The following is a 26,891-nucleotide window of genomic DNA, read 5'->3' as shown; positions in this document are numbered from 1 at the left end:
CACACTATCACTCCCCTTCTTGAATGCAGTGTTTTGTACTGTTATCATACTCTTGCTTATCTCTTCTGTGTAACTATTCATTATATTTACCGTCAAGTTAGCAGAATGGTATCATCGCAACAGCTGGCCTTTCCTTGTGTCGCTGGAAAACGTCCTCATTCTGAGCAACAAATTCAGTTCTGCTTTTTGCTCAGCAGTACGGATGACACCCATCAGCGGATGGCGATAAATAAAATAATGTGAGATCAGGGTTCACATCCTGCAGAATAGGCTCTATTATCAGGTTTGCTTGGCTGCTCCCCAATGCAATCTGGCCCCAGGCTGTTGACAGAGTGTCACAATATAAGCAGGAACTGTATAAGAGTGAGAATGAACCCAACTGCATAGCCAGCAGCGTCAGTCAGAGAGCCTTAGAAAGTTATCAAAAACACTGTCATCAACAACTATGGTGCCAGCCAAGCTTCTTGGTGGCTCCTGAATTTTGAAAAGTAAACGTGGGTACTTTCTGTAGGGAGTGAAATTTTTTTAAAGCAAGAATTGCTTCCCCTTCTCCTGTGCTTTAAAAAGGCATCGTCAGGTCACTGCAGGAAGACTGTAAGCCGACCTTGGTTTTAGTTAAAAGTAGATAAACACATTGCCTGGCACCACAGTGGGATTATCTGCCTACTGCAACAATGCCAGTAGTTTAGCTGCCTAATTAATCCTGCAAACTGGGGCAGGGCGTAAAAGGAAACATCCTGCCCACAACTCCTGATTGCACTCTCCTGCTCTTCCTATATTTATCAGTGTTAAAAATAGATAAATCGGGACAAGAGGTTGATACGACCAACAGCTTCCTTCACCATTCCTATTCACTTATTTGTAATTGTATTAGAAGATCGGTTCAGAATTACTACAACACAGAACATAGTGGAACTTATTGAATTACTACAACACAGAACATAGTGGAACTTATTGAATTACTACAACACAGAACATAGTGGAACTTATTGAATTACTACAACACAGAACATAGTGGAACTTAGTGTTTATGCAAAGCTGAGGGAACACGAAGCCACTTTGTAGCTTGGAACGGTTTCATTTTCAGGCCATTGTGTGGCACACCAGGGGAGACTTGGGGTTTGACACAGCAAAGTTGCCTCAAACTAGGTCTCCTGGAACCAGGATTCAAGCCACTGTTCCTGAAGAAGTGGCTTTGTGTTCTCTCAGCTTAAGGGCTGGGGAGTCACAGTCATTCAAGTCCCCATATTATATAAACCAATTAATGACAAACACGGCACTGGGTATAACTGGGCGCTATCTTATCTACGTCTTATCCTGGTGTGACGAAGTGCCCGCCCCTGTGTGTATTTTGTGTGTTATGTGTTGTATGTTGAGTGCGTGTGTTAATGTTGGTGTATAGTCATTGGTACACGGGATATAAATGGGTGTGTGCAGCACGAGTATTTAAATTGTATAATTATATTTAGGCACGGGATTGCACATAATTCATTCACGTGCTGGGATTCAAGTGAATAATTAATTAGTAATTGAATCCCAGCACAACAGTATATATAGATGCACATTTCTTTCACTCTGGGTTGTGTGTTTGGTGAGTGGAGAACGGGATTGGAGACGGAGGTAATTATAACAATAAATAAGAAAAATAGAAGCTCACCGTGTTTGTCTGTGTAGTTCGTTTTGTTTGTCTGTTTATTTTGGCTCAAGTGCTGTGTCCTGTTTTTGTGTTTAAAACCTTGTATTTTCTGTTCTGTTTATTTATTAAATGCTGAGCGAAAGCATTCGCTCAGCTTCACCAAACTCTACCTCTCGTTTTGTTTATTTATTTCCTGGCTCTGGTCTGACGCCACCCACTCCGGCCGTCTTTGTGACACCTGGTCATCTGCATTTTTTACTAAATTTACAATATACAGCACCACATTTTGAAGCAAGTGCACCTGCAAAGCCTGTATGGAGGAGTACAAAAATGGTAAACGATAAAACACTTTGTAGAAGCTCATAGCAACACTGATTAGTTCTTGGTATTTTTGTACTGCAAAACTTTTTGTATTCATCCTGAAAATATACCTTTGCTTCAACATAGGGCCTATAATTTTATTATAAACTTCGTGCAGGTGACAAAACATGATAGAAAACTGACAGAATCATCTCCAGTAACACTTAAGAATTTGTGATTCTTGGTCATGCTTTCACACTTTTAATATCCTAAGCTGTGATATATTTAGCACAGATAAGCTCTGCACTGATAATTATAGGCCCTGATGCACACAATTGGCCTCAAAACTCACAATGCAAGACAGCTCTGCAATAATGAAGAATACCGATTAATACTGTAGCTACTGAACAGTGGCGATGTGATGTCTACAAATTTGATGAGGAGCCTAGTGCTGGGGAAATCTTGGTAAGAGAGGAAATGATAAAAGTGACCTTCAAAAGTACCACTGCCACTTTAAAACATTTCATGCCATGTTGCTAAAAAAGCAGCCCCTAGTAAGCAACACCTAACGGATCAAAAAAGAACAAGAGGCAAGGCAACATTTTGCTGGTTTTATGACCAACAACAAATATTATAACAAAACCTACACTCCCCTGGTTAATTACAGTAAGATTAAGAAACAAATCCCAACAGTGGAATTTCAAGAGGTAACGCTGGAGACTTCTAAAAATTAGAGGGAGCACCAATTACAGAAACAAAACGCGTAGAGTGCTCATAACCAGTAGTTTTAAAGGTTTGGGCTCATTCCTCCCCTTGTACCCCCACTTCAACCTGACTTGGCTGTTAGTGGAGAAGGCTGGCTCAGATCAACCTGAGAAAAACGAATCACAAATAGCGCTGAATTTATACATGAAGGTCAACCCAGTGTTAGAGATGAGTATTAAAATTATGATATACTTGTACAAATGAAGACTTCTAATGGAAAGTGCCTGCACCTCATGAAAATTAAAAATGGGATTTAACAAAAGCAAACAAGTTTTTATTTTTTTTATTTTTATCATTATACTAAAAATCCAGTTCTTGGCTGCAATACAATTTAAATAGTGATGGCAGCACATCGCATAAAGCATTTTACAGTACTGGCATAATATGATGCTAAAACTGCAATGCGTGTAATCTTTCCAGAGACAAAAGACTTGTAATACAGCAATTCCTGCTGAGATAATTGCCACACTTTCATTCTGAATTGTCAGCTTGAGTTGTGCTTTTTTTTCTTAAAATGAGAAAACAATAAACCAGCTATGCATGTTCTCAAATTTCACACTTTTAAAAGGCAGGTAGCAGACATCTTATTATAGATATGTTCCAAGCAAATTGAAGTGTCTGGGGCTTTCAAAACAGTAGTATTCACTGAAATCAATGTTAACAAGTGTTGATTTGCATTCATACAAGCACTCAAAACTATTCATTTTAACTTCAACCTTTGACAGCAGTAAAGTTTTTAAATCTTACAAAAGGACACATCAACACAAGGGCATTAGATTTAATGCTGCAACATGATGAGCTTCCCTTTCCTTTTTAAAAATGTGTTTAGTGATTTATTTGCAACAGAAGAGTTTCAACCAAGTTTGAACCCACATCAGAGGATGCAGGCGATAAGCAAGACAAAAACCTTAAAAAATATTACATATTGCTGCACACGTTACAAAAAACAGAAGTGCACATAACTTGTAAAAAGTAGATTAAAAGAATTGCGTTCTATGTGAAACGTATTTATAAGCTAGCCAAACAGATAAAACAGCTCATTTAAAAAAAAAAAAAAAAAACTTTGTTTATTGTGGTTTTTATTTCTAAATCTAGGTTTGAAAAGTACTCCAAACATAAATATTCGGAATACTGCGCTGTTCTGAATAGTTGTGACATCATCACAGTATATGGGTGTGTCTACTACAGTATGTGCACAGCAGGTCTTCGGCTGCTGTACTGCAGTCTACAGGTACCTTACAGTGAAGCATCTGTCCTAAACAGCCCTATAAAAATAACATCACGTCTGACCTTTGTGTTTTTATTTTGTGGCGATGACTTTGCAAAACAAAAGCAAATGCTTTCAGTAAATCTGACATCAGACTTTCATTTAAACATCCGTTGCAGAAATAGTATTATTAGCTAAAACGAACACTAGAGAACCTACAGAAAGCTCTTCAACAAGACAGGGTTGATATTTTACAATACAACAGTTTTTCATAATGTAGTATGCCCTTTATGAGCAGAGTGTGTCATGGGGCCAAACATCAGTTATTGTATTTGTCTTTGATAGGCCTGGTATACAAAAGTGTGTACTACATCTGGCAGGGTTTTTTTTTTTTTTTTTTTTTTTTAACAAGCTGGACCTGAAGAAATCCATGCAGTTATATTAAAGGATTGTCATGTGCTGCATTCACATTGCCTACACTTATATAGAAGGCTGCGTGGTCCGGCGTTTACAGAAACAGGCTTGTAACCCAGAGGTCCCCGGTTCAAATCCCGACTCAGCCACTGAGTCATTGTGTGACCCTGAGCAAGTCACTTAACCTCCTTGTGCTCCGTCTTTCGGGTGAGATGCTGTTGTAAGTGACTCTGCAGCTGATGCATAGTTCACACATCCTAGTCTGTAAGTTGCCTTGGATAAAGGCGTCTGGTAAATAAGCAAATAATAATAACTTAATACCTGAAAGTAATCAAACTCACAAAACTACCAGCAAGTAAGACAACCAACCAGCAGAACTCCTTGCTATCACAACAGTACCTGGGTAATGTGAAACTAGGCTGAAGGTATTCTGTCCTACCCACGTCATGGCTCTAAGCAGGGAACAGTGTCTGCATTGACCTGCTATGGGGTTCAGCACACATCATTCCACCTTTACAAGCGGATATAACATGAACACACAATGTTTCTCTTTTCTACACACCAAACTGTCTATTACCGTACCTCATATTGCAGCGGTTAGTTATTACAGATATCTATTATTACAGGCATACAAGTACATTACTACGAGAAACCAAACTTCCAACAAAACTGATAAGCGATTCCTAAGGCTTTCTTCACATTAGCAACAAGACATATTGCCTTGGGACACTCCACTACAGTGCCCAATGCAGTCCAGCGGGCAGGATTACCTGCCTGCTCATACTAGAAACATATGGGCTTTGTTTTCATGAGTTTACTGTCCTACCTGAGCTTTACCTGTGTAAGAGAACAAGAGGTCGCAGTAAATCATATACAGAAACAACATCTTCCAGATGCGCCGCGTGTCAAGCTTTGCCAGAAAACAAGTCATTGTGCGTTTATGTTTTTCCCTTGAAGAACTTTGAAGTGAAACATGTACCGGGCTAGGAGAATACCAGATGTGTGCTGGCAAACAGATGCTGCATAGCTGACAAAGCTAATACACATGAATCGAAAGCACCTGTAACTGGGTGCATGCTTATTTACAAGGATGATTTCAAACCTTTATGTGAACCTCAGTATCAATGATTAGTAACACCTTGGAGAGCAAATTTAGGAAAGTTAAAGCCCTCTCTGCATAACCTTTGCCTTCATTTCTAAAACACTGACCTTTCATAAATGAGGACAGGTGGAACTCATCAGATCTGGGTTGGAACTGCTCAAAGCTGGATCTATATTCGGTTTGTGTGTCACAATGACACCGATACAGTAACAGAGCGTTCCCACTCTTGAACATAGTATGCTTCAGTGTGCATTAAGCTATTAAAAGAAAGCAGGCATCACCCGACTCCTAGTGAACATGGTGAGTTTATATTTTTAAGTCAGTCACTTCAAAAGGTGTGACAGGCGGTTAGACTGACATGTCTCTACTGGAACGCTGCCACGCCTTTGTAGCTGCAGACGAGACTAAACAGGTTTCACCCGAGGCTAGACCAGAGATATATTGGCTGCATATGACAAAGCTGAGTAAGGGGCTTGGTTACATCATATAAGAGAGAACACTGAATTTATTTAGGAGTGTTCATATTTCAGCACGGGCCGAACACGAAAACTAGTTACCTTGTCACTAAAATATGCAATCATTTATCTGTATGACTACAATAAATTAACATTTTTGGCAGCATGATCTAATGTACATTTTAGGACACATAAGCTTCTCAAAGTTCATCATAGTTTGTTTTCATGCACACTTTTATGTTACATACCTTTTAGTAGCATCTACCAAATTCTAAAAGGTAGTGTACTCAATTCTGCAAGACGTTTCCTGTTTTCAGCTCTAAAATACACTGGGAATGTGCAATGCTGTAAATGCACCAATTAGACAGGTTTAGAGAAACTGTAGAAACTCAATGTATGAGCAACATAATCTTTTACAGAATAACTGTGTCACACATTATTATTTAAACATGAATGATGTTAAAGTAAGTTCTTAAGCTTTAACTAATATTCTATAAAAAAAATTAAAAAAATTAAAAGAATTAAGACACAAAACCTTAGTAAATCTTTGATCTTATTCTGTGCTGCTGTCACACCTTGCAAAGAGGAGCACTACCAGTAATGGTGCCAGTGGACACAGATCAGATAACACAGTGTTAATTTAACTGCTCCAACTTGCAACTAAAAATGGAGGCAAACCTTGCACTGGTTTTATGTTGTTTTTCTGCAACATACAAAACATGTGTACAAAATTCTGCTCATAACTTCATAGACATTTCATGAAAAGAGCTGCTAGGGAAAAGGTTAAGAAAGTGTCTGAATGATGCAAATCAAACTCTGTTTAACAGCACAATCAATCATTGATCTGAGCAGGATATTTATGCCACGCAAGCCCAAGACACTCATTTAAAATCAGTTAATTTATAAAGAAGTCAGATAGTTTAGAAACACTGTTTCAGCAATCCCTTTTCTTATAGACTTTGCCTAAAAGAAAATCTTAACCAAAAAAAATCACCTGAGATGAAACATGACTCCTAGTGCGTTTACACTTACAAATGTATTTTCACATTATAGAACAAATATAAAAAAGTATTTTAGAATCCTCTGTTTAAGATCCCAACTTCCTGTTGCTGTTGTCTTAGCCTGTTTGACGCGGACAATGTGGGGGTTTGACACGAGTGTATGTGGCAAACGTAAGCCATCTTTGGGGCCGCTGCATTCACAGTAAAACAAAAAGCAGACCAAAGCCATTGCAGGCCACTTTTAGGATGGCTGGATCAGGGACGGCTGTGTTTACACTACAAAAAAAAAAACAAAAAAAAAACCAGAAATCGTCTCAGAGTCGGCTTAAAAGTAGCAAGTGTGAACAAGGTATAAATGGAAGTGCCATGTGCAACCAAACACACTCTTAGGTTTCAAATAGTAACAGTAATTTTTATGCCAATGCATTTTCAAATCAGTCCAGTACGAAAGCACAGATTGACTGTTTTAGACTTTAGCGTTTCTAACACAGCACTTATTCCACTTTTCTGTAAGAGAAATCTCAAGCCTAATGGTAAAAGTATCTATAAACAAAAAAAGTTGAAAATATTTGTTATAAAAAGACCAATGGCCTTCACTGAGGCCGGGGGCATTCCAGTGTAGATATTGTTTCCACAGCACAAAGGATTCCGAAAGCTGTGCTACTGAGCGTGTGAGATCCCATTAAATCAAAGCTGTGGCGAGCCTTCACTTCGCAGCTTCACACCACTTTAAGAGTGTTCCAACACATCTTTTACAAATCAATCAGAGTGACGACGGCGTGCAGTTCTGATACTCTGCCAAGACCAACAAACAAAATGAAAAACAAATGTGCACTAAAACACTGGGAAGAAAGAGTTAAACTATAAAGATATTTTTGTTCAGAGGCAGAAGAAACAGTCTGCCTTTTGTGAAGGGATATACAATTATTAAGGTGGTAGACAAGTTATCTATAAACTCTAATATCACTTTACTGGCAAACCCTTATTAAGGCTGGTCAGAAACTGTTACCTTACTGTAGGCCACAACAATGTATCCTACATTAACCAAGGCACGATTGGGAAGACAGACACTAGTGCTGTGTTTCAGTACCAAATATTGGTTATGCCCAAGCATGTCAGTCCATTCGTGGGTTTAGTGGAATTGCATTGACATTACTAAATCACAATATTTCTTTCTTAACAGACAACAGAGTATGGACACCAAATGACACAAAAAAAGCCCATAAAGCTTCATTTAAGGAATTGAGCTTGACATAAGCAGCTTTAAAAGCAATGGGAATCAGCACAAACAATGACATGATTTCAAGTCTTGCCTATACATGTCACTATTACTTCATACCCGATGCAAATGAGTCAGTGTGTGAACTCTGTTACTCTCTGGCTTATATATAAGACCAAAGACCCAATGCACATGAACCAAAACAGTACTACGTTACCTACCACAGTTACAGCAATTACAGATTCCATGAGAATTGACCTAATATGGTACCTGTGTGTTAAACCTCTGTCATCTCATCCCAGCTTGACTGCATCGATCATGTTACATCTCACTCTTCTCTGAGCAGCTTGGGGGAGTTCACAAGGCTTGAGTAGGCAAAGTCACATCTCAGTGAATGTGATCGTTCAGGGGTTTTAAACCAGGGGTATGCGTACCCCTGGGGGTACTTCTAAGGGTCATAAGGGGTATGCAGGATGACTCAGAACTTCACAAATAAAAATTAAAGTAAAAGAAAATAATGTTCTTGAATTTATTTTTTTAACAGTATTATAGTATCTCTAAACACAGAAAATGTGAAGCAACAGAAAGTTATACCCAATCCCTTTGGATATTTTTATGTTGGCTTTAATAAAAACTTTTATTATAGTTTTATCTTGAGGTTAATGTTTTTCATATTGTAAACATTTTAAATGGCACACAATTATGCGGTGATGGCAAGTAAACGTTAACGTAAAAAACATTTACAAAGCACACTATTTTGTATTTGTATTTTTGTACGGAGCAGCTTTAACCCTTCAAGGTCCTGCCTTATCTTAGCGCCGTTAACATATGCTGTCAGAGATCACATTGAAATCTCACAGGACTCCTAGGTCCCAGCCTGAGGTAGTGTATAAATATATGCAAAAATAAATTAATTAAATGCTTGTCCTGTTCTCATGTATACTCAATAATGGAGTTTATTCTTCAGCTTGACAAAAATAATTCAGGACTGAAAGGGTTAATCCCACTGACCCATGGAAGCTGAAACAGATGTACCTTAGCTGAAGTCACAGTGTAGATGTTTATTACTTCAATCATGTTTGCTCTTCATATCCACAAATGATCAATCACATGTTGCATGCACTTGAACCTCTTTATCAAAATGTGCTTTTAAATAAAAAGGCTCCTTGCTTTATTCCTCTTGACATATATCTTAATTTTCAAAGCTTTTGTTTAATTCAGCTGTAGTAAAAATCTTCTATGCTTCTATGTTTCATTGCCCCAGGGCCATATATAATACAATAGATTTTTTAATACATAGGTTTATGAGGGATCAAAGAACATATTTAACACATCACTACAGTTGAATAACTTTGCTCTCCAAACAGACAGTGTTCTCACATTCCGACATCCAGGCTGTAGATAATTCCAAATCAGCTACACGGACTGAATTCAGATAAACTCATTCCAGTTACAATTCAGAAAAGAAACACTAAAGCAATGTTATATTGGTAGCTTAAGATTCAATTCACCAATTGTAACAGTATTTTATATACTTAATGCAAACCCCAATCCCAACAAACAATTTAATGCTTTCCCCTAAATGGTCTATAAGAGATTCTGGACTATGAGAAGACTTTCTTCCTCCCTCCACCCCTCACCCCTTTTCCCATCATAACTACAAAACAGCTAGGACCTGCCTGTGCAAGCAGGCTGCTTTGTAAAGCCATTTGCACAACATACTCATACAGATCATTTGCAGTCCAATGCATTTAAGAGTGCAATTACAGAAACAGAGATTGTAGCATAATTGCTTTTACCTTAATTTAAGTAAAGCCCTATCATTGCAGCAGAGTGGAAAATATGGTCCAGTACTTCAAGACAGAACGGTATAGTTTAAAACAAAAACAGCTCAGAGTTTCTACATGATATTAGTATAAAATGTATTTATTTTATAGAATGAATTAAACTACACAGATTGTTACCTATAAGTGGTTTGTGAATCTGTCCTGTCTGTATTGAACTGGCAAAGTCTTATTTTTTTTTTATTTTTATTTTTTAAATCCGATACCTATTAAGTCAAACTAATAACTCTCCTTTAATGTCTCTGTGTCCCTAGTTGCTAAACATGAATATATAACGAGCAGCTCAGTCAATAACCCATATTTGTATGGAATTTCTCATTTAAAAAAAGTTCTAAGCAAAAGTCTCAATGTTATTCTTTACACAACTTGACTAAATTAGTGCAATGGGGTTCAGGTCTGGAGATTGGGCTGGCCATGACAGGGTCTTGATCTGGTGGTCCTCCATTCACACCTTGATTGACCTGGCTGTGTGGCATGGAGCATTGTCCTGCTGGAAAAACCAATCCTCAGAGTTGGGGAACATTGTCAGAGCAGAAGGAAGCAAGTTTTCTTCTAGGACAACCTTGTACTTGGCTTGATTCATGCCAAAGCTGCCCGATTCCAGCCTTGCTGAAGCACCCCCAGATCATCACCGATTCTCCACCACATTTCACAGTGGGTGCGAGACACTGTGGCTTGTAGGCCTCTCCAGGTCTCCGTCTAACCATTAGACGGCCAGGTGTTGGGCAAAGCTGAAAATTGGACTCATCTGGGGGTGCTTCAGCAAAGCTGGAATCGGGCAGATTTGTCTTTGTGAAGGACGCATGAATCAAGCCAAGTACGAGGTTGTCCTGGAAGAAAACTTGCTTCCTTCTGCTCTGACAATGTTCCCCAACTCTGAGGATTGGTTTTTCCAGCAGGACAATGCTCCATGCCACACAGCCAGGTCAATCAAGGTGTGGATGCAGGACCACCAGATCAAGACCCTGTCATGGCCAGCCCAATCTCCAGACCTGAACCCCATTGAAAACCTCTGGAATGTGATCAAGAGGAAGATGGATGGTCACAAGCCATCAAACAAAGCCGAGCTGCTTGAATTTTTGCGCCAGGAGTGGCATAAAGTCACCCAACATCAATGTGAAAGACTGGTGGAGAGCATGCCAAGATGCATGAAAGCTGTGCTTGAAAATCAGGGTTATTCCACCAAATATTGATTTCTGAACTCTTCCTAAGTTAAAACATTGATATTGTGTTGTTTAAAAATGAATATGAACTTATTTTCTTTGCATTATTCGAGGTCTGACAACACTGCATCTTTTTTGTTATTTTGACCAGTTGTCATTTTCTGCGAATAAATGCTCTAAATGACAATATTTTTATTTGGAATTTGGGAGAAATGTTGTCAGTAGTTTATAGAATAAAACAAAAATGTTCATTTTACCCAAACACATACCTATAAATAGTAAAACCAGAGAAACTGATAATTTTGCAGTGGTCTCTTAATTTTTTCAATAGCTGTATATATATATATATATTTTTGTGAAAACCCAGATTTATTTTTTCAGATTTATTTTCTTATTTTTAATTGCTGAACGATAATGTTTTTCAGAGAATTACGTTGCATTCCCATGATCTGGAAGCTCACAAAAGTAGCTGTGAAGATTAACCCTTCGTGATGTTCAGTGGCAGAGCAGTGAGAGAGGTCAGGTGTTCTTAACATGAGCACCCAAATTGGCTGGCCTCTTCTTTATGTTTCCCAATCCACTTAGACTGGCACCCATTCCGGTTTTGGTTTAGAGAGCCTGAGTTAGCGAACTGCTACAAATACCCCTTCACCATCAAAAAATAAATAAGTGTTATCCAGGCAAGGATATTTCTGAAATGTAACCTGCAAGAATGGGGCTCCCACTCAGCGATAAGTTACACACATACAAGAGCTTTGTGTAACTTATCGCTGTCAACATGCGTAGACTGTAAATTCTGTTTTGTTAAATTAGTGCACATCAACAGAACTTACCACAATTATTATTATTATTATTTTTTTTTTTTTTTTTTAGAATCTCCAATTATTTTACCCCCAATTTTCTCCCCAGTTTGGAATGCGGAGTTATTATTTCTCCTCACAGCAACGATTCCCTCAGGGGACCCGAAGGCTCCACGAGCGTCCTCCCATCTCACAGTCCTAGCCGGTTTCCTTTTTGAACCGAGGAACTCGGATGTCAGCGAGCTACCGGTCTCTGGAGGACAGGGACCATCCCAGCAAACCTCTCACTTGGCCTGTAGAGGTTGCTGTAGAGTAATGAGGAGAAATTGCATCTGCCAGTTCCCACCTCCCCAAACCCAGGAGCGCCCAAGCCAATGCAGCGTTCCTCAAGACCCCAGCGAGGACCAGTCGCCTCACACAGCCAGGATTCGAACTGGCGACCAACCACAATCTTTAAAAAATAAATCATTGCATTCCAACTACAGCCTTGACTTCTAGCAAGTCGAACTGATACTCTGGAAGCCACCAGATGTGGAAACTAAATATTACGGCTCCTCAATTGCAACTAATTTTCTCATTACTTGTAACTAAAATAAACAAAAAGTCACATTTTATATATGTGCATTTCAAATTTTGAAAATATATGGGCGTTCTACCTTTTAAAACTGTAAGACTGGGTGGAATAGTGTTCAGGGTGTGCACTAAAAACAAAAGTGTTGGGTACAGACTGAAATGCAAACCCTCTGACAATTACACAGCCACCTGCACACCCAAAACAGTTTTGTTTTTAATCTCAGAATATTTGGCTATGAAAAGCAACGCAGCAATAAATTAAAACTGTTTTGATATTGAAATGCCTGGCTCATTCGCTACTCACCAGGAAAGTCGTTGGTAATTCAATACCTTTTTTGTTTTTGTTTATAGCAGACTAATATTACCCTGAAACAAGACTACGCTTGCCTTTCCACCTAGTGTATAATCACAGTACAGTTAATACCTACAGAGAATCGCTTACTCTGCCACTACTCCCCCATAAAAGAAACAGTTCAAAATGCGATCTTTGAGGCCAAATGATATGCATGCTCTTTCTTCGTCATGGAAGGAGCAAAGTAAATGGATTACATCTCTAAGATGAGAACATTTGTATTGTGTTAGTGCAGAGGAATGCTAGAACAGTGAGCACTGAAATGGGTCTACATGCACGTAAATACCTTACGAATGCAATAAAAAAGTGCTGTGAAACCTGCATAAGAAGAGCTACTAATACCAACTACAGTGGCTCTCGAAACTATTCACCCCCCTTGGACTTTTCCACATTTTATTGTGTTACAACATGGAATCAAAATTGATTTAATTAGGAGTTTTTGCCACTGATCAACACAAAAAAAGTCCATAATGTCAAAGTGAAAAATAAAATCTACAAATTGTTCTAAATTAATTATAAATATAAAACAGAAAATAATTGATTGCATAAGTATTCACCTCCTTTGCTATGACACACCTAAATAAGCTCTGGTGCAACCAATTGTCTTTAGAAGTCACAATTAGTTGAATGGAGTCCACCTGTGTGCAATTAAGGTGTTTCACATGATTTCAGGTTAAAAACTGTCTCTGGGAGGTCCCACAGTTGGTTAGTACATTTCCTAACAAAAACTACATCATGAAGACGAAGGAATATTCAAAGCAAATCCGGAATAAGGTTCTTCAAAAGCACCAATCAGGGGTAGGATATAAGAACATTTCCAAGGCATTGAATATCCCCCGGAGCACAGTAAAGTCCATTATTAAGAAATGGAGAGAATATGGCACAACTGTGAATCTGTCTAGAACAGGCCTTCCTCAAAAACTGAGTATCCGGGCGAGAAGGGCACTAGTCAGGGAGGCCACCAAGACGCCTATGGCAACTTAAAGGAGTTACAGTCTTCCACGGCTGAGCTGGGAGACACTGTGCATACGGCAACAATAGCCCGGGTGCTTCACAAAACTGGTCTTTATGGGAGAGTGGCAAAAAGAAAGCCATTGTTGAAAAAAACTCACATCAAATCTCGACTAGAGTTTGCCAGAAGGCATGTGGGAGACTCTGAGACCAAGTGGAAGAAGATTCTATGGTCTGATGAGACCAAAATAGAGCTTTTTGGCCTCAGGGCTAAGCGCTATGTTTGGTGCAAGCCTAACACCACACATCATCCTGAGAACACCATCCCTACCATGAAGCATGGTGGTGGCAGCATCATGCTATGGGGATGCTTCTCTGCGTCAGGGCCTGGAAAGCTCGTGAAGATAGAGGGCAAAATGGATGCAGCAAAGTACAGAGAAATCCTGGAGGAAAACCTGCTGAAGTCTGAAAGAGACCTGGGACTTGGGAGAAGATTCATCTTCCAGCAGGACAATGACTCCAAACATACAGCCAAAGCCACACTGGAGTGGCTTAAAAACAAAAAGGTCAATGTCCTGGAGTGGCCCAGTCAAAGCCCGGACCTCAATCCAATTGAGAATATGTGGAAAGAGTTGAAAATTGCTGTTCACCAAAGGTCCCCATCCAACTTGACGGAGCATGAGCAATTTTGCAAAGAAGAATGGGCAAAAATTGCAGTGTCCAGATGTGCAAAGCTGGTAGAGACTTATCCAAATAGACTCATGGCTGTAATTGCTGCCAAAGGTGCCTCTACCAAATATTGATTCAAGGGGGTGAATACTTATGCATTATTTCCTGTTTTGTATTTGTAATTAATTTAGAACAATTTGTAGATTTTATTTTTCACTTTGACATTATGGACTTTTTTTGTGTTGATCAGTGGCCAAAACTCCTAAAAAGGAAAAGTCCAAGGGGGGTGAATACTTTTGAGAGCCGCTGTAGCTATGCTGTGCAAAATTCCATAGGACCACTATAGAAAATATTTAAACATACTGAAAATTAAGCCAGCCCTCTCCCTGAACAGCCTCGTAATGTAGTTAACAGAAAACTATGACAGCCTTCAAAAAGAATATAACAAGAACGTACGGTATTATCGTAAAATACACACACACAAACGTAGAATATTGTGACAGAAGCACAGTGATTTATATCAGTTAAAGCACTTCATACAACACATCTGACAAAGTTTAGACTAGTCTACAAGGCAAGAACATACTACTTACAATACTGCTTTGTGCTCATTACAGTAGCTGATGTCAAGTAGCAGCGTTTATAGTACCCCAAAGAAATGTACAGCATACCTTATGCCTGGAAGAACACCAACTGCTATGTCCTTGAAAGAAGTGCACCATATAAATAAAAATAAATACTTTGCAACTTCAGCATAAAACTTTAAAGTCCCACGTGACAACACTGCAGTTCTCAAATCCACTATATTGAGTCAGTCTATAGAACTGCACGGTATTACTCCGTTCGTGGATATGGGTATCAGAGCATTAACCTTTTCAATGGCATACGGTTTGATTTTATGCAGTAATTCAGTTCCAAAGTGCTACAGTTTGACACAGTAAAAATGTAGCATAATTGTATTATTACTACCACTACCACGACTACTACTAATAATATGTTGATTTTTTATTATTATTAACAAACAACAATAATAATAATCAATGGTATTATTTAACATTCTATTATATTTGGGCAAAACTCTAGGGCCTTAAATACCGAAAAAAATGCCGAAATTTTCTGAAACATTTGTCAAATACCTTGAAATGTATTTGAGTTATGACATGGATACATTAAGGACTAAAAAGACTGAAGTTTATAAAGTTTATTCCTGGGCCTCTTTTGTAGGGAGAAAAAAAAAAACTCCCACTAAAAAACTGCACAGTGCTAGTTCAGCGGTGTGCAATTCATATCGCCCGACGCCCGGGACAACACGTTTTGTGTGAGGGACAACAAGTATTGCCGTTATACTTTCCCCGTCGGACAAGTAGTTTTTTATTTGTTTATTTTTCCTGATGCCCGTTCTGTTGCTAGAAAGACACTCCCGGTATATTTCTAGAGAGCCACGCAAGTTTCTGAAAACGGATTTGCGGAAGTCTAGCACCGAAGCACAAACATTTTAAAAACCGTTTACATCTCACCCCTATCATTTCTGATTGGTTAGCTGTGGAAGAAGCTGACCTTCTATTGGTTACAAAGAAACACAGAAATGGCTGCCTGAGTGCCTCTGGCAAGGCAGACTAATGTTTTAAACTCAAGGTATTATTTACATTTTTTGTAAATTAGCAAATAAGTGATACTGCTTTCTTAATACATGAACCTAACATTTAAATGCAGCAATCTAGTAAACTTAAAAAAAAATAATAATAATAATAACACTTTGTGGTCAAGCGGGTACTTTTTGGGATGTTTAAAAAAAAAAAAAAACACTAAGTTTACTGTTAAAAGCATTTCAAAACAAACTTCCCCTGGCAAAAAAAATATATATATGTTTTTTTTTTTACGATTTTAGTGTTGCTAACCTAGTTCGCTATTTACCATATTTACATATTTTTTGTACACTATATTATTATTTATTGTTTTTATTAGATTTGAACAGAAGTGATATTAGTTATTTACTGGACAAGCACAATCCATCGATTTGTAAAACTATTAAAACATGAAGATTGACAAATATGTTTATAATGACAGAAATGAAATGCTTATATGAGATTATCTGTACAATATTTTATTATTATTTTAATAAAGCACAGACTGTAAATCTCATGGCAATGTGTGTATGTATTAATTCATGTATGTATTTATTTTTCAGTGAGAGTAGTGCAGGGAAAGAATGTTGCCCCCTCCCCCTCCAAAAAAAACACATCGGGGTATGAAACCAGGATCACTCTGCTGCACCAGTGTTCCATTTAGCCATCATGGGACAAGATGTTAGATGAGGGGTGTGACAGGGTGGCTGGGCGGTGACGTCACGGCAGAAGCAGGAACTAAAGCACTGACACCAGGCACTGCAGTTTGAAAAGAAAGACGTGGCTGGCTGCCGTTTTATTTAAATACAACAAATAAATAAAATATTTAAAACACAAAAACACTTGCTCACAAAGCAAAATAAAACAGGTAAAAAAAACAAATCTGGAACACAAAATAAATAAAACACAGATCAGGCTGGGCAGATTGCCTTCACTGTTCCTATGGGTTTATGGGTCCTCTCTCTCTCTCTCTCTCTCTCTCTCTCTCTCTCTCTCTCTCTCTCTCTCTCTCTCTCTCTCTCTCTCTCTCTCTCTCTCTCTCTCCTCTCTCTCTCTCTCTCTCTCTCTCTCTCTCTCTCTCTCTCTCTCTCTCTCTCTCTCTCTCTCTCTCTCTCTCTCTCTCTCTCTCTCAAACAGGTCTTTTATATCCTGGCCGAGGGGTTAACTGCCTATCAATTCTCTCATTACCCCTCGGCCACAGTCTGCACAGGTAGCATTACTATGCGTGACTGCCACCTAATTCAATAATCGCCAGCTAACAGTCACGCATTTCCACAAGGTTTTTAAAACAAAAGCACTGCTACTCCGTAAATACATTTCTTAAATAAATACAAAAACAAAACACCCGGCGCTTCACCGTCATATAAATACAACTAAATCATAACGACAATAACAATAATAATAATAATAATAATAATAATAATAATACAAAGTAACACGCCCTGCTACAAGGGGAAACAGCTATAAAATGGTGTACTTTTTTTTTTTTTTTTAAACATATAAGTATATAATAGAAATACACAAAAGAAAAAATACATAAAATAAAAATAAAAAATAATTTTGTCTTTGCAGAATTTGATGGAGCCTACTGTAAATAATTGCATACATTTTGGTAGAAAAACAGTACAAAATGCAGAGAAACTTGACAAGTTATACACAAGTCCTTTAAAAATCTGGGGTTCAGCAGTTACATAACTGAATTGCACACCAAAGCAGCAGTAATACCGTGCTCCCCCTTTATAAGGCTGTAGTCGAAAGCCATAGTTAAGAGACTGTGATATTTGTGTTCCGCCTTATAACGAGAATACTCGTGTTAGTGTAATGGCATTATGGGGCAAATGGGAGCCAGGACCATACAGCCTTATAACCTGTTCCGCAGTATAAATATGTATTAATAACTCCCAAGTGTTGCTTATTATAGTTCTACTTTTAGTATGTTATTAAATTCATTAGCAAATGTGTTCTAAACTGCACTGAATGAAACATTTCCTTAAAGTATGTTATAGATGTGTTGAGATGAGGTGGGGTGGGGTCAAAGGGAACCTTTTGTGTATCTTGAAGAATTTAGTGAACCTGTCAAGCCAGAAGGCTAGATCCGTGTTCACTGTTAAATAAAACCAAAATCCTACAAATGATATTCTACTTTGTGTGATTTGTGAGACAGTGAGAGGGCAAGTAGATTTTTTTAGCATTTTGTCCCTTGGACAACAATTCTTTTTTTTTTTTTTTTTTTTTAATTGTACACTCCTGATAATTAATATAGACACTTACAAATGATTACTCTAACATCTAAACATGTTCATAGCTCCATAACGGGCATCCACGTTATATTTGATTTAACACTAAAAGTATTTATTTAGCTCCAGGAGATGTGCAACTTCAGCAGGCAATAACACATACCGTATAATAATTCTAACATAAAAAAAGATCAGTTTTGGCTTTTTTAAATCCACAAACTGTATATTACACCTCCCTTTAAACAACACATCTGGACAAGTGTAAATAGCTAGGTAAATTATTCACTTCAGCTAACCACCTTTAAAATGGTTAAACTGGCGCTACCCTTTTAAAGGACTACAGGTCACAATTCATTGCCATCAAATATGTGCCATTTGTGCTATAGCTGAACCAACCCCAACCCCCCAAAATCGATATCCCCTTTATATGTGTATCCAAACCATGACGAAAGAACACACTGTATCACATTGCATTGCTAAGCAGTGCTTTGCCTAGCTGTTGTTTGCGCAGGGTGTGATTGATTTCATTAGATATTAAGGTGTTCACAAGTCTCTGCTTTATTTTACAGTACTGCACTTTCCAAATCATGACGTTGTTTTACTGATTTATTTATTTACTGTTTAAAACAATTAGGGCTTTTTAAATTTACTTTAAAAATTAGAAGTTTCAGTTACAAAGAGGAAAAATCTTAAGACACCCACCGACATAAAACAAAGTCTTAATGCAAAGCTGCAAATCGGTACATGACAACAAAACCTGCCAAAAGCGCCAGTCGTGTAAAATGTTTAACTTCTGAAGGCACGCGGGGCAAAGCTGATGAACCCTCCAGTGGAACTCCTCCCTCAATCAACAATTTCGCATTTGAAGAGTCTCGGGCAATCACCGAGCCGCGTCGATCTTGCCTGGTTGTCTTAATGATTACGTTTGACGTGTTAATACCTTAATTTATTAATCTGTGAAAATAGATGAACACAGCATGTTTGCAACACCATAAAGCCTGTACAAAAAAATGAAGCTTAAATGAAAGTATTAAGATCTAAAGAATGTTCTATCCAAGACATTCCAGAAATTAATAATTAGGACCCCGTGAAGCGTTTTTAAAGAATCCCCCATAGAAATCTGGCAGCACCAGCACACACTATAGATTAATACAATTAAGGTATTAACAGTTAAGACTTAATCATTAAGACGATCAGGCAAGATCGACGCTCATCTGAACAACAAAAAATAATAAACAACACAACTCCACCTTTTCTGCCTGGAATATCTTCATTATATTACATGCATTCGAATGCTTCCTGCAAAGTAGTAACTTATTCCTAAATGAGAGAGACACAATTCATTGGAATTTAATTGTGTTTTCATCAATAGTAACAACTATATATATATAACAATAAAAAGCGCCCACATGTAAACACCGTCAACAACAGCCAAAGCCAAACCACATTTCACTTTACCTCGATAGCAGATGTGCCGTCAATACTGTAGTTTATTAAAAGGTGATTCTACAAAGCAGCTCCCTTCCCTTACACTCCTAAACAGCTGCGGAGATAATGATCGTAACTCTTTTCTCGATGCTTTGTTGGTAGGAAATCAGCTGTATTCCAGCAGAAGTAAGCCTGGCATGAGGTGAGTCTACTCCATACCTCAACTACATTTGTTGCTTCCTTACTTTCTCTTTGAGTGGCACGCAGTTATTTGCATACAGATCTCAAGCAGCCTATGTTACGCCTAGCAGCCATCCACATGTAAAATGAGCTGCACTAGCCATGACATCAGGAGATCGCCATGGTTACGTAACTCCGCCTCGCTGCTTGCCAAACTTACCTGTCAGACTCGCAGCGCAGCTTCGGCTGAGTTTAGATCTCGGAGCTCGAGGGCTGAGCACTGAACAGCGCTTTCCGTTTGGTTCGTGCGTGTTTGTAGGGAGCACAAGTGTTCCTTCCTTTGCAAAGATTAAATCACTGTGTAAACTACTGACAATAGCCCTGTGAGAAATAGTTTACAATATAGGCTTCTTATGTTTTTTAATCAGTAATATATGACAGTAGTTCAGACCTTTATTTCAATGCTCCTACCAGAGAAGAGAAAGTAACTGAACATTCCATGTTATTAAATTTGAAGTAGACACGGACTGATCCCTGTGCAAGCGCAGTCACTACCACACCCTTCCTCGTTCACCTGCATGCATACACACCTTCTTGCCTTTTGGTTGACCTTGTAATGCCCTTTATTCTATAGAAACGTGTGCAGCTGTCTCTAATAGGTAGTCAGGCTTTTAACGAAAACCAAATTAAACAAAATCACTGTGACCTCTGTGTTGAAACCAGGTTTCACAGTGCGGGGCATGAAAGTGTTAAAGGTGAAGTGCACTCTCCCATGCTGCTGTCCTCCCTGATCTCTGATCTCTTGTGTTTTGACTGCTCTTCTAAATTAGCTTCACTAAACACTGGACGAGCAGCAGCTTATTGGATCATAACCCAGTTTTGCTTGCACATCTCCTTCAATGGAGACGGAGTAATGTCTACGTTGCAGTTTCTTCAGAGCAAACTATTTCAGATGTGTACAATATTTAACCAGCAGCCACAAACACAAGGGCGCACAAGTGGTGACACATACAACCAAAAATACAGAGTCATTTCTAACCAATAACTAAATATTTAAATTTGAGTTTAAGTAAAAAATAATTGCAGGCAACTCTTTACATAATTTCTTCTGGTAATAATTATGACATAACCCATCTGATGCCTTCTACACATGTCATTTATATTTTATATATGATACACATTTAGACCTTGCCAAATCATGCACTAACCTTGGTTGATCCGTTTTTAATGGACAGGTCTTGGTGCTGCCTTGCTTTTCCCTAACAGTTAAAGAGCCCATATTATGTCTACGTGAGTTATAGCAATACCTGATTGGATGTACTAAACCTTGCTGTGTTGTTTCCTGTCTTCCCGGATTACTTGAAAAAACTTTCAGTACTTTTTCAGAATTATGAACTGCTTCGGGCTACTCCAATGCACCCCAAAGCTTGTTCGCATTGTTTACATCTTTGTCTGCAGTTCCAGAATTAGCATTTTCATTCTTTCAGGTCAGGTACCAGCACAGCGCACCCCTTGTTAAAAGTCAGTGGAGGCACCTATACATTATTCTCACTCGAGAGTCCCCCCAAGCTACCAGTTGCAATCCAAACTCTTGCTGGTAATAGGTGTCAACTGCTACGCAACTGATGAATGAACTCAATGGCCTATCAGTTTTTAGACATGTTCTATTGTTGTATTTTTAGACAGCATTAAACCGTCATAATTACATTTTCGTAAATTGCCTACAGCAACAGTAATTGTGCATTTTCAAGACCGCTCTGGTTGTGAGCTAAGGTCAGAACCACCTTGTCCGGTTGTCATCTTGTGCCCTGTTCTTAACCAGAAGGCTGGTCAATGTGTGAGAATGGGCATTTTGCGTATAGGCTCAAAATTCATTCTTTCATGTATTCATTCATGGTACGGTAACGTTACTGTAATAATAGGGAAAAAAAACAACTTACAAACACACATTTCAATTATTCAATTATTGACCAACTCTAAAAAAAACATCCCTTAAACTATCTTTCTCTATACTTTCTCTATCTGCTAAATAAATAAATAATAATAATAATTGTGGTATCAAGAAATAAACCATTTTTATTTAATTTTGTATAAATGTTATTGTTACTATTATTAGGGCTACACATTTTAATAGTTGTTGCTTTGACTAGGGTATGTGTTGACTAGACATTATCTTTCTATATTTTATTTTGCCTACATTTTATACTTTAATAAATATAAGGTCTTGAAAAAACACCTCCTAATAAATGGTGGCAGTATTTGAATGACAGCTTACTTCTATTGAGATCAGCAGGTAATTCTTGATTCCTGCAGTCTTTAGTTAGCAAGTCTAGACCCACTCTTGCTGCTACTTCTAAAAACAAGTCAATGTTATTTCATGTAGCACTTTTTTTTTTTTTGGAATCGCCAATTATTTTTTCTAGGTTTTCTTCCCAATTTGGAAAGCCCAATTATTATTAATATTTTTTTTTTATTTCAACCCGGCTCACCGCTGCCCCCCTCGTACTGTGGTCCTCAAACTTTTTTGTTTGCGGACCACCTGAATTTTTTATTCATCTTGGCGGACCACACAATAAACAGTACAGCTTACTGAAAAATAACCACATAAAAAATAAAATTACTTACCTTTCTTTGTTTTAATGTGATAGATGGGCCGGCCTGTTTCTGTGAGCAAAGTTATTTTAAAATTGGAGTTTTAAAGAATGGTTCTAGTTTATGTTTCATAACACGAATTTACAGAGGAAAAAAGACTGATTCTATGCTTCAGTGCTTAATTTGGCTGGTCACGAGTAGGCTACTCAATGTTGTTATGTTAGCCTCCGTGCGGCTCGTCTCAATCGCTAAACAGTGCTGACATAAACTGCAATGATAGTCTGGTAGTGCAAGCATTTAAAAATGCCAATAATGTATTTTTGTAATGCGTGGATAGTGAACTTTGTCTTTGCCTCCTTTTCTGTATCTTTTCATTATCAACAAAAATACATGACTGGAATTTTTAAATGCTTGGCCACTAACAAGGCAAACATTGCGGGTTAGGTCAGCTCTGTTACGGAGCGATTGAGACCAGCACGGAAGCTTCATTCATATTAATTAATTACAATACAAATGTTGAAAACCTCCAGTTTAATGTTTACAGCAAACTTTGTTTGAAGGACTGCTTTTTTTTTTCTCCAAAGCACAAGGATACAGTATATAATAAAACTGATATTTTTAAAATATAAAAACATTTCTTTAAACTGTATCTGTTTTATAAGCGGGATACACACTCTGGGGCTTGTGCGTTGTGTTGCATTAAAATATGGCTCTGCTTCGCTTTGTGCCTCCAACCCAACTACAGCCATATGTTAGTGCAACACAACGCATGCCTGTTGTGTGTTACTTTACAAGCTGCTGTGTTGAGTGCACATGAGCACAATACATGGAAACTCCCCAGTAAAGAATACATTTTAGACACTCCAAAACTATATATGACAGAGAGTTTAGACCTTTTTTTAACTTGGAGATATACTCCTTGAACACATTTTATTCCTGCTTCTGTAGCTGAGTTTTTAAGGTCTCAAATGTTTGATTTGCAATGGGATCTATAAACTATGCTGCCGCTTCCTTTCCGTAATTATGTAACCTTTCCACGGACCACAGATTGAGAACCACTGCACTAAAGGCTTTGCTCATGTAAACCTGCAGGAGGTGGGTCTCTCTAAAATTGGAATATGAGAAACAGGTAAGGTAAAATGTTTTCCAATTGAAAAACAGTGCTTGTACAAACTATGAAGGTTCAACTATGATACAGTCTTTAAAAGTCACAGATACAAAATGCAAAGCTTTAAACATGCTCATTTATCATTTATAAAACAATAAATGCACATGTCTTTGATTAAGAAAATAACCACAGGCAAGGTTTATAGCTCAAAAGCCAATATATATATGAATCAGTGATCAGAAATCCTGGCGTGTGATTGGTTAAAAACCTCATCATAGGAGGAAAAATAGATTGAACTAACATCCTTACACCACCGGTCAATAGTCTCCCTCTGCCATGTGATTGGTTCACATCACTGTCAGTCCCGCCCATTTTCAAAGGAACGCCTTTCCCCCCTGCACTCTTCAGAAGAGAAAATGGCTGAACACTGATAGTGAGTGAACAGAAAATGAATTACAAAACATGCTACAAAAGAAAGATGCTCCAAACACTAAAATGGTGATTAAAACATCACTGTCACCGTTATCTGACTTTCTGAAATTCAACAACTCGACGAAAACAGATATGACGGTCGGGATATAAACTGGATTAAGCAGCAGTCTGCAAACCAGACAGACACAGAGAAAAACTTTGCTAACTATACGGTATGAACCTCAAAAACATTTTCTGTTATTTATTTGTTACTGTATTTATTTATTTACTTATGCTGTATCAGCTATATTTAAACAAAATAAAGTCGTATTTACTATTAAAAATTGCCTCACTTATTTTCTTGACTGATTCATATATTAAATATGTACTGCAGACTCAGCCATAGTGGAAAATGAAATGCGCCTTGGGAAGGGAAGACTTTTGTTACCTCCAGGGTGCAATGCCCCCAGCCTTAAATAGCTATCACCTTGGAGTGTCTGGAGTTACACTTTCATATGTGGCTTAATGGTCAGAGGTTTCTCTAATAAAATGTTGCTAATAGCACACCAATTACATTAAGTGGTACCCACATGCTGTTTTGTCTCACAGAAGTAATCCTGTTGAAAGAAAAATGCTATTGTTGCATTTCCTAAAATAGAACTTTCTTTGGCGGTGAGCTGGACAATATTTGGCTATTGTCGCTGACTAACTTGCTGATTTCAAAGTACCAGTAATGTGTACACGTGCATTTGCGCACATCTCATATCATAATGGACACTTAACTACACAAGCAGAGCCTTTACAACATAATCATATTATACTTGATTTGTTCAATTATTTAAATCAGCAGAGGTAGGTGTGCCCCCCCCCCCAAATCAGAAAGGTTTTAAAACGTGAGCTATAAATAAGTTACTGAGAATGTTCAAGTTGTTGTTGCAACATAGGATGGTGTGCAGTGAGCTAATAACAACATTTAACATTTTATTTAAAATATACCATAACAGATGCAAAGCATTCTCATTCTGATATGTACATTGCTTTCTCTTACTAATGCACATGTGTTTTAATGCTTTATTCACTATTAATATTTCCTCTCAACACGTAGGCCTTGTTTATTGCTGGTTTGTTTAACTGTTTCATGAACCACACAAAGTGTTAACCAAGGTTTTAAAATCCATTTGACCTCTTTTTAGCGCAGCTTACCGCTGGTGCCACCTTTCTTGTATTAGATATCTTTTTCTTGTTTGTGAAACTCCATTTTTTTTAAAGTACAGTGCTGTAGAAAAAAATATGAAACTCTTTCTTCTGCTATCCAATCACTGCCTTTGTGGTAGGTCACATGACTCGATGGCTGCTAGACCACTGGAGTGAAATTGAGCTACGATACAGGAAGTGATTTTGTACCATGAAGTCATTGTTTTTGTAAAAGCTGACATATTTGAAATTGGAGTTTAAAAAGTAAATAACCTAAATATCTTCAATAGAGGAAAAGGAAGACCAGTAATAATTCTGTTACTGCTAATAAGAAAATTGATTTTCAAACATTTGGTTAGCACTCATTTAGCATATAAAAAACAAATGCAGGTCATCTGTTGAGGTGACAGTACAGTACAGTAGGTGCCCTTTTCAGTCTTGTATCGATACAAAATATGGCTTTTTGTTTGGTCAAAAGCCTTTTTCTGATGCACATCATTTGGTTCAACAATGAAAAATGACTTGTCTTGACTGAAAGAAACTATTTTATTTTTTCTTACACCATATTTAAACATATCCCTTTGAAACTTTGGCAGATCTTAAGAGGTATAAAACAGTAAGCATGTAGCGTAGATAATAGGGAGCTTACACTGTAGACAGCACAAACCTGCAAACGCACACAACTCCAGATGCAAACTATTCCTGGGCCACAGTCCTTGAACAAAATGAATACCTGAACACAAAACTGAAATCACTGCACTATACAGTAAGACGCCTACGACCATACTTGATTTCAGGATTTCTGCTTTCCAATTGCTCTGTGTAATAACCTCTTATGCACTGATGAATTCTAAGTAGACGGTCAGCACTCATGCTTGTCCTGAAATAACCACATGGCAGCACTTACAACCACTGTCAAGAGGAAGATAGTTTCGTTAGGGCCTGTGGTCAAAATATCCACATGCAGTGAGCGGTCCTTGATTAAAACGTGGGTAGCAAAAATACATATCAGTATACGATGTCTGTGTATGGGAGCTGCACAGGCAGAAAGATTAGATATTGACTTTTCATGTTTAAATTATTCAATTATTCTATGCTTAACAAGAATTCCTCAAATAACAAAGTTACACCAGCCTGAACCATAGGGTGGAACTGATGTATGCTGCTTTTACTGGAATAAAGTGAAGACTCATAATGTTTTGCATTCAACAGAGCAAATCCTATCTGAAACACATTTTTTCCCTTGAGGGATATACCACAAGTTTGTCTCTTCTTTCCACAACTTTTTCAATCTCAAACTATTATTGAAACACTGGGGATCAGGAGTTTAAACACTTTCTTTTAGAAGCTACCGTCTCAGTTTGGCTGTACCAGATAGCTCAGCAATTAACCTTTCAGATGAGGTCACCAGTATGCATTTTGGGCATTCCTCTGTGTAACTATAAACCCCACAAGAAATACTGGAAATGTAACCTAAATAGCAGTATAATCCCAGATGTAGGACGTATCACACAAAAGCTCTTTTTACGTTAAACGTTAGTAAAGGCCTTCCTAAACTACATAATTAAATCATTACATTTTTAGAATAAAGCTGTTGATGTGAAATCTAAGGCGTACAATAAGTTACCCTGGCAAAGCATATATGCATATACACTCAGTGATCAA

The 26,891-nt window shown here is 37.9% G+C and overlaps 1 protein-coding gene across 14 annotated transcripts in view; it reads right to left on the bottom strand.

Moving 5' to 3' along the window:
- The window catches only part of LOC117399578 (sickle tail protein-like), a 242,430-nt gene that overhangs the window by 56,520 nt on the left and 159,019 nt on the right, over positions 1-26,891 (bottom strand). For 2 of the 14 annotated variants that reach the window (XM_059023176.1, XM_059023178.1), the window contains exon 1: positions 19,772-20,091. The exons of 10 other annotated variants lie outside the window; for them this stretch is intronic. The gene's annotated coding sequence lies outside the window, so the exon portion shown is untranslated. Of the gene's footprint in view, positions 1-90; positions 635-19,771; positions 20,092-20,141; positions 20,516-26,891 lie in introns of those variants that run through there. 2 more of the 14 variants (XM_059023180.1, XM_059023179.1) reach the window with 2 other exon arrangements.

The sequence above is a fragment of the Acipenser ruthenus genome, chromosome 4 (genome assembly GCF_902713425.1).
Source record: "Acipenser ruthenus chromosome 4, fAciRut3.2 maternal haplotype, whole genome shotgun sequence".
NCBI lineage: Eukaryota > Metazoa > Chordata > Actinopteri > Acipenseriformes > Acipenseridae > Acipenser > Acipenser ruthenus.
The sequence above is the reverse complement of the archived record's forward strand: the minus strand, read 5'-3'. Positions and strand labels throughout refer to the sequence as shown.